The sequence below is a fragment of the Liolophura sinensis genome, chromosome 7 (assembly GCF_032854445.1).
Source record: "Liolophura sinensis isolate JHLJ2023 chromosome 7, CUHK_Ljap_v2, whole genome shotgun sequence".
Taxonomy (NCBI): Eukaryota; Metazoa; Mollusca; class Polyplacophora; order Chitonida; family Chitonidae; genus Liolophura; species Liolophura sinensis.
Window position 1 is genome coordinate 54914674 of NC_088301.1, and position 8877 is coordinate 54923550.

At 40.7% G+C, this 8877-nt stretch overlaps 1 long non-coding RNA gene across 1 annotated transcript; it reads left to right on the forward strand.

The window, feature by feature from the left end:
• Positions 1–3768: 3768 nt before the first annotated feature.
• Positions 3769–8673, forward strand: LOC135471288 (uncharacterized). The gene is made up of 2 exons (XR_010444425.1): positions 3769–4907; positions 7975–8673. It is a non-coding gene; the product is annotated as an uncharacterized LOC135471288 (long non-coding RNA).
• Positions 8674–8877: the final 204 nt, after the last annotated feature.

The following is an 8877-nucleotide window of genomic DNA, read 5'->3' on the forward strand; positions in this document are numbered from 1 at the left end:
TGATCAATAGAGAACTTTTATGCAATGCTTTTTGGTTAACATCTATGAAATTTACCTTGTACACGTTACCGATTTTGTGTGTGAACACGAATTTGAGGATTATGGACAAATGCCATGTATTCAGATAATTTGCAGAGTGATATAGACTTTGTCTGTTCGGTGTTAGATATATTTCTTATCATTTTTTGGCGGTACCGAAGGTTGTGTGAGGGTACAGTCAGTAGACATGTTCCTGCATTATAAGTCCGTCCACACCTTCTTGGACAGATGCTTGTTTTTCACCGAGGATTATTTAGGGTCCTTGCTGGCCTGGTATGGTAAAGGGAATACCAAAACCAAACCCACCGTCGCCTTCTGGGATCGATCTGTAAAGGGACATTAATTGGCGAAGGGAATCTCTGGACAATTGTAGCTACGAGGCAAACATCGGTACAGTAAATACAGTTGGTCAGGTGGTGGGCAAGATGCCAACCGACCTATCTTCAGCTATCAAAAGATCTGCTTAAGTCGAGCATACCTGGCAGAAAAATGTCGGCTAAATAGCTCACAGGTCGAGATGTTTTCTCTGGCCCACTGTAACGGAGGACTGTTGACATTTACTCCGCCACAAATCGACACAAACGACAGAGCCATCTAGCTTTCAAGAACACGTATTTTTCTGTCCACTGCGGTCAATTATGGGGAAAAGCTGCTGCCAGTCTTGGATAATTCTGGTCCGGAGCGGATTTGGGAAATGCCCTCTAAGCCCGGTTGATCAATTCCACTGATGCACTCTTCCGTTCCCATACCATGTCTACTCTTTGACTTCACTTCAGTACCCAGGCTGGAGGGGATTTATATTCAGTATCTTTCGGAACAACCCGAAGTATTAAATGTTGCACAACAATAGTTTTTAGGCGATTCGACCCATATATACACAACCCAAAGTCTTGACTGTAGAAACAAATCAATTACATTGACGATGGTGATTGTGACAAGCAGAGGGATGTGAATTGATTGTTACCTAAGCGCTATCTTCGCTGGGGATAGGAAAGATCTGAAGATCCATAGGATGATGTTTTCATCAACCTGTTATTTTATCTCGAATATAAATGTGTATGTCGGGGTCTTTTATTATAAACAGCTTATATGTCAGTCGTTAGACTGTAGTAATGATCCGGTTAACAGGAAGTTTGTGCGCCAGTTCTGTGGAAGGTAAACTTTAGCAGCTGTTGAAACACCGACATTGTGAGAGATAATGGAGCATTATGATATCATAAATACAGATTTTTACGGGTGTTGGTGAAAAATATGACAACCATATAGCGAACAAAGAATTAACATTTCTTTTGCTATGATGTTTTAAGCATGAAGACGTCCGCTTATGATCTTCGGGGATGTCTGACATATTAAAGTTATCAAATGACGGCAGGAGTTATTGAAGTATAGCAACCTTTAATGTTCAATAAAAGGAAAGCTAACTTCTGTTTCCAAGACTTTTCTTCGTGAATGCCAACGACTTAGTTCCAAAGTATTTGTCGTATTGAGGATATTATCTATCCCATGCCGCATTGGGGATATATAGCCCTTAATAAATATTGAGGATATTATCTCTTCCCTGCTGCATTGGGATGTACTGTTCTCAATTTTCGCGTGGAACTAATTTTCGCGGTCAATAATTTACGCGAGAAATAATTCCAGCGAAAAAAAATATCCATTATATAATCACATACTAAAGGTAGTAGTAATAATGAAGCGAAATCTTTGCAAAAGTGAAGGGAGTTGCGATAAGAAAGCCAGACGGGCCGGCTAAATTTTTTAACAGCAGGGAAGGGAAATTGTGGTTTAAATATATACAAACTCTGGTGTTAAGGCTTGGTGGGTATGAAACAAATTCAGAGTTTATTCGGCTTTAGTTCGATCAATCTTCGCTATGCCCGTAAATGAATGTCGCTCTGATACACGTTATCCCATTGGCTGTGTCTCTTCTGTGGTCCAATGAGTGAACTTTTAACAACAGCTACGGGATGTTTGCACTCTCTGACCTGCTACAGAGGACGATGAAAACTGAAAATAATGCCAAAGTTACCTTGTTGCTTGATAAAGAATGAGTGACTGGCGCCGGTGATGGCGAATTCATATGTTATGCATTGAACTGTTCAAAAAGTGACAGGTTACTTTGTCAGATGTTTAAAAGTACACATCAATTATTGGAAAAGAAGTGATACCTGTTTGAGTACTGCTCGCGCTAGGTGCGACAATAATCTTCTTACTTAGTGATCATCCATCTCCCATTGTCTTAACCTCTGATCCAGATCACGAGGATTACCGACACCGCAGGAAACAAAGGAGGATTAAAGCCAGTTGGTTTGTATGTCTAAAACATGAAAGGATTAAAGAAACTTTTTTTTCAAGTTGGCTGATGTGAGTTATTTAATGCATGAAGAGTAATGCTGTTAATTGTATGTCGTTTTATGTAATTTATCAGTGATATTATCTGGTAATGTACTGATTACTGATTACTATCGATATAATAGCGTAGGCAGTCAGCAAGCTTTTTTTCGATATTTCATATGATGCCCACATCGAATTTGCGCAGGCTGGTCAACCACACTTTATCCTATGAACTTAAAAAAACAATGAGACATGTACAAGGAATTAACAAAGCAGGAAAATTGATACAGCCATCGTTTCTCACTATCTGTCATTATTTTCATCGCCGAAGCACTTGATCGTTCTGCTAGAAATAAAGCACTTTTATTGAAGCTAAAACGATATATATTTTATAAACTGATCGATATAAACGTTTTTATTTCAATCTTAATGAGATATACACATAAAAAATCACAACAACCTGCGGATTGTCGTGGGTTTCCCCCGGGCTCTGCTCGATTTCCACCCACCATAATGCTGACCGCCGTCGTATAAGTGAAATATTCTTAAGTACGGCGTAAAACACCAATCAAATGAATAAATAAATAATCCCGGAGATTTTTGATTATGGTAAGGCGTCAGGCAACCAGGTCAGGTAAGATCACACCAGTTCAAATTTTAGTTTCGTATGGAATGCCTTATGAAATAGCCATGTCTTAAAAACACAGCCTCAGAAAGAATATATGATCGTTGAAGTTATGCCATGATCACAAGAAGATATAACAGCCACTACCGGTATGGTTAACAGAGCGCAGCAGTTGAATGCTAATTGATATTTTGGTTGTGTCCACAGTCTGGCTAACGACGAAGGATATGCGTCGAAGCATCAACGTGATGGACGTGCCCGTATCGTATCAACCATAATCGATCTTACTTAACTAATATACAGTTAATGTGGGCCCAGTGTTGGGCGACTGGATATAGTATTTCAATGTTCATTCGGAACATATTTAATGGCTGCTTTTTTTAATGAAACTACAATCCCAAGAAAACGAGGCCTAACCGATTGAATCACAGACCGGACAACTAATGTGGCTTTGTGTGTGGATGTGGTCCTTGTAATGAAAAGTCAAAGAGAACCGTCGTATTGCTTGTACCTCTGACACCAGTCAATCCAGTGTCGTGGGTAGATCTGTCGGTGGTAAACTATCACCTGACGCTCACTAAATCGATATGCTTTTTGGTGGGCAGGCTCCTCGACTAGAGCCCAGCCCCCTTTCCCTCAGATCAATCCCGGCATGCTCACTCGGTGTAGCCGCTCTTATCACCAGTGGTATCAATTAGCATGAATAATTAATGAGACCAGTCAGTACATAAATTCTAGGGAATCTCCGTCAGAGCACGAGACCGGGAGATCAGAAGTTGAGGAACCGTCCTGTTTGTGTGGACTTGAGAGAAACCCTTCAGAACTCCATCGGTTCCCCAGCCGCTACGCTACAAGCTTCTCCGAAAGCCGCTCAACGGCCACGGTCTCTTGTAGATACTTTTCAAGACTCTGCACACAAAAGCCCGATCATGACTCGACTTTCCTTCTATTTATTATGCGCTGCAACCATCGCCGCTGTTTTACTGCTAACATCCAGCGTGTCCGCTGATCCAGAAGCTGGCAATTTTCACAGACCCAGAAGAAGTGCCGATGAAATAGAAGAACCAACGTTAGTAGACAAGAGGATAAGAGACTTCCTGGGGAAAAGAATCCGAGACTTCTTAGGCAAGCGTTTTGACCCAAGATACAGCCCATATGAAAACACACCTGACAAGCGCATCAGGGATTTCCTTGGAAAACGATCGTCATACGGATTGGAGAACGAAGAGGACTTGGCCCCTTACGAAAAACGGCTTCGCGACTTCCTGGGCTAAAATACTAGGCCCCAGGCCTCAACGAGGACTGAAAAAAGGTAATATCGTTTTTTATTATGTTACCTTTGCACAAACTGTGGACAAAATAACTTTCATTATTTTCGATACATCCCTTTGTGATATGTCCAGCTGACAAGCTCACCAAAAATCAATCTCAACCAGAACTTTTGAAAGAACTGATCTCTGATTCCCAGAAACTATTATTTTCATGATGGAGCCTCTTTCACTCATACTCTTCATCGCCAACACAACCTGACAAGGCGGCCACCCTTCCGAACCTCACAGCGATGAACAGTCAGGCTTGTTTTCCGTGTGTTCCGTCAGAGATCGGGATGGCGATTTACCACAGCAAGGGATTTTTCGGGAGACCAGTAGCGGGGTTAATTATAGCAAGACACTATTACATGCACATTGATGGATGGAAACAAAAGAGTGGCGTGACTGGGTTGTTAGTGAACACTGTGCGTCCAGAAGTCGTGTTCAGGTGTGAGAAAACGCTGTACGTCTTTTTGGCGTAGTGTTACTTACCATGCTTTGAAAGTGGTCCGCATTAGGAAAGTAAATCTGACGTGTGCGACACTGATAAACAGCCTTTGCCCTATAAAACCCAGGTGGCAAATTCGGATCTAATGAAGGTATGAAGTACTTTTCAAAACATAGTTTCCAGAATTAATTACGTCTCGGTAGCTTTGGGAGCTGTTCTTTGAAACAATTTCATACCACTTCTAGCCGCTGGCTGCCTTTCTCCAGGGAGACGGGAAACAATTTATTTTGCAATGAAGAACATATGCTGGAACTCTATCCTAAGTCTGGGAGACGCCGGCTGTAGGCGTCAGGTGGTACATATATGTACGGGTTCAGATCCCTTAATTCAATTAACAGTTTATTAATGGACAACTGTCCTCTCAAATATTTCTTGGAAGACGGCTATGTTAAATACATTCGCTATTTTCGATCTTCTGTAATCTAAATCAGTGCGCTTTAGAGGGTCGTCTTCTTCCAATAATAAAGTGTTCCCGCCAAAGGGAACCCCGTCTTAATCGTGTCTTTGGGTGGTGTATAAGCAGTCAGAAACAGCCTGGTTACTTAATAAGCAGTTAGCAAACAGCCTAGTTTGTTAATGTAGGATAGCTCCTAATCTTATTGATCCGCTCTGTAAAAGTGTCGCGCGCTCGTACCGCGTAAGAAGAACCCTGAGGGGACAAGGCGACTCAGGCATCCCCAGAAAATAGTCACTTCATGGAATGCTTGTTTCACGACCAATTTGGTATAAAGCGGTTTGACAAGGGGGGTCCTCCTTTTAGCGGTTTATTACAAACAGAGCAGTATTTCACATGACAGCCTAACACTTGTTAGTTTATACCGTCTTTATCCTTGCGAAAACTGCTCACGTGCGATGGGTACGATAAGACATGTTGCCGCTTGACATTTCGCTTTTAAACCTCCATGAGCCAAGTCGGTAAGTTCGCATTGGTTTTCAGCTGACGTTGTCGTTGAGTACAGGATTTTTAGAGGGCAGATTAAGAATTAATTTTGCCCAACTATCGTCTGGTCTCCTTCAGTGTCTAACTCGGTTTTGCCATAAACCTCTGTTTTGAGCCAATAGTGTACAGGAGAGAGCTCTTAAGACAAACTCCTCTCGCTGGTTGGCTCAAATAACACTCTCAAATACTGACCGACCAAGGCGATCTCTTGAATTAGATTAGCACCTTCAAGTGAAGTGAAATGCTGTTCAATCATTAAATACACCGAGTACTTTTTCTTGCACTGAATCTCACTTTCTTGACAGCGACATTAGACCGTAGTCTCCCCGGAGGGCCATCACACCAGCCACAGACTCAATTATTTGTGCATTTGGTCGGAAAAACGATGCCACTACGCCTGTCATTCAAAAACAAATCCAGCTGTTTTTCCAACGTTACGTTCTGTTAAGTGGTTTGCACAAAGGTACAGCCTCTTGAGACTTCGAGACGACGGGAAAGCCTTATGCGACGATAAGACAGGCGTAATAAAACATGCACCTATAACTCGCCAGAGAAGCAGGTATAGAGGATCTCAGCCATCTCATCCGCGCGTACGCATGGTGAATGGTTCCAACCAATATTTTAATGAAGTGTGAATATAAACAATAATTTATTAATAACGTGGAAGATTCAGGAACAACATCAAATATAGTATAAATAAACTAGAGTAGACCTGTGTTTGATGAGCGTGTCCAATTGATAGTTTGTTACTCGGGTAGGAAAACTGTTGAAGTATTGGTGTAAATCGCTTGTCTCGGCGCATACAAAGATCTCTGACAAAACAGACGAAGGTTGTCATATGCCCTTGGACTCGAAGCTTGCAGCAATAGACAATCTAAATGTATAGAAGTTGAGTGGAGAGAAAGGGTGAACAGTACAGCCACGACCGTGAATTACAAATCGTCAAGGAAACCCTCTAGGGTTGATAATAGCTTTCTGAATTTTATAACTCGCTTTTCAATGACCAGATTCTCCAGGCTTTCAGATGTCGACAAAGCGGGGACATTGTCTTTGAAACGCCGGTTATGAGAGCTAGAAAGCCGTTATTCACTATTACCACGCTATGTGCAGCACACGCAATAAATCCCTCTTCGCGTCGAGGTGTGATGATATTCAGAAGACAAGCCATTGTAACGATTTCTTTTCTCATGCATGGAACATTTCTGGAAGCAAATTATTGGCTTGTCGTACTTGACATCCCCCAGCATTGCTACAGTAACGTCGCTTGCAGGATTGAGGAAATCGTTATATTCACACGCTACAATGCGGTATACATTAGTCTGCTACTTGTCAAATTTTTTAGACGTCAGTAAAAGGTATGTGTATTTAATGCTAAAGTAGCCCCAATTAACGACAACTTTATCGTGAACAGTAAAAGACCATTATTTTCCAAAGGATATCAGTGCAACATCGGAGGCATTAGTTCCAATTACTATCATTCTAATACCGATGGCTGTGCTGGGAGGCGTATTTTGACTTCTTCAAGAAGACATCAACCATCATCGATAACTCTAAACGTGTCATTCCAGGACCCACGCTATATCAGCCTTCAATGAAAGGCTCTTCTTATTTTTCAATGATTCTCTTTATACAGCATGTTAAAATACAGCCATAAAAAGCTATATTTTTTTCCAAAATTGTGAATTACAGGAAACTTCATTGACACTTGTGTTTCTGAAATTGCCTTACGGACGCTGCTAAAGTGACCTTACGATAGATTTGTCTCTTCTTGAAGAGAATAGCATGATAACTGAAGGCTGATACGGTCACTTTGGTATAGAAACATGAAATCGATGGTAGAATTAAGATTTTTTTGTGAGAGAAAATATTGTTCTTTTCATGTGATTAGGTCCTTTGACGAGCATTACTGAAACGGTTTGGACATTGAGTCTTTAAGCACAAGCGTCAAACCTATCTAATCTTGTTTGTAAGTCAAGGCCTACAGCCTGTGGTTCAGGAAATTAACAATGTTCCCCCTGATATTGGTGTCGGCGTCATCGACAGATCAAAGACAGCCCGTCACGGGTATCATTTCAACCTAAGATTTTGTCGATATTTATCTCAACGCATCGGCCATTTCTCCTAGGTTATTAATCTTGCCACCATATGGAAGATGTCTGTGAAATAGGAGGTTGTGATAGAGGATGGTAATTCGAATCTCTTTTTTTGTCTCTTGAAGAACGGTTCTCTACTAGTCTAGCCAAGGCGATGAGTGACCAGACGGTGATGACCCCTAACGATATGAGCAGGTCAGATAACGTCCTGGAGGAGACATGGCAGCTGGTCAGCTTCGGTCATCGCGCGGACATACATCTAAATCTCACCCATCTTTCTCTTTTCTAACATCCAGATGGTTTAACCAGCGAGATGGTTTATTTACTAACTAATCATACGTAAACACGACTATATCTTTTACTATTTATTTGGACTCTTTTTCTTATTCACTTTTTATTCAGTAGACACTTAATTTTTAATTCCATGAGAAATCTTTTGGGCGATTATATTCCAATGTAAACTCGTTATTCTTAATGCATTATTTAGTGTTTGATCCGCATGGATTTTTTTAATGTTATTAAGGCACATTTTGGATGTTTGTTTCTCTTCCAAAGATTTTTTTGAAAAAAGTGAACGATAACAGCTTTTAAAAAGTTATTTGATTCCTGATAATGAAAAAGGAAGCAGATGGAGGTTTTATCTCTAACTGCGCAATGACCATGATTTTTAAGCAGTTTTACATCATGAAGTGTTTTTTTTTTCATGTGTTTTGTCATGTTTATTCTAGCTTGAATCAGTGCCACATAGTCACCCCTTCTAAACTATTAAGTATTTATGCCCATTTAATCAAGTTTTAATAAAAACAAATGTTGTTTTGCAATTACCCTTTTGAGTGTGCGGTCGATCGCTTCTCTCGCCTTTTTCACATATATCGGATACCTGAACTGGCTAAAAAAACAATTCCTAGGTTTTTACTACATTCTTGTTAAATATTTGAAACCGTTGCTAGTTCATTTACAGAGGTAAGTGACGATGTGTACGATGTGATAATAAAGAACCGGTGTGTAGTGACAGGTAAGTGATTGTT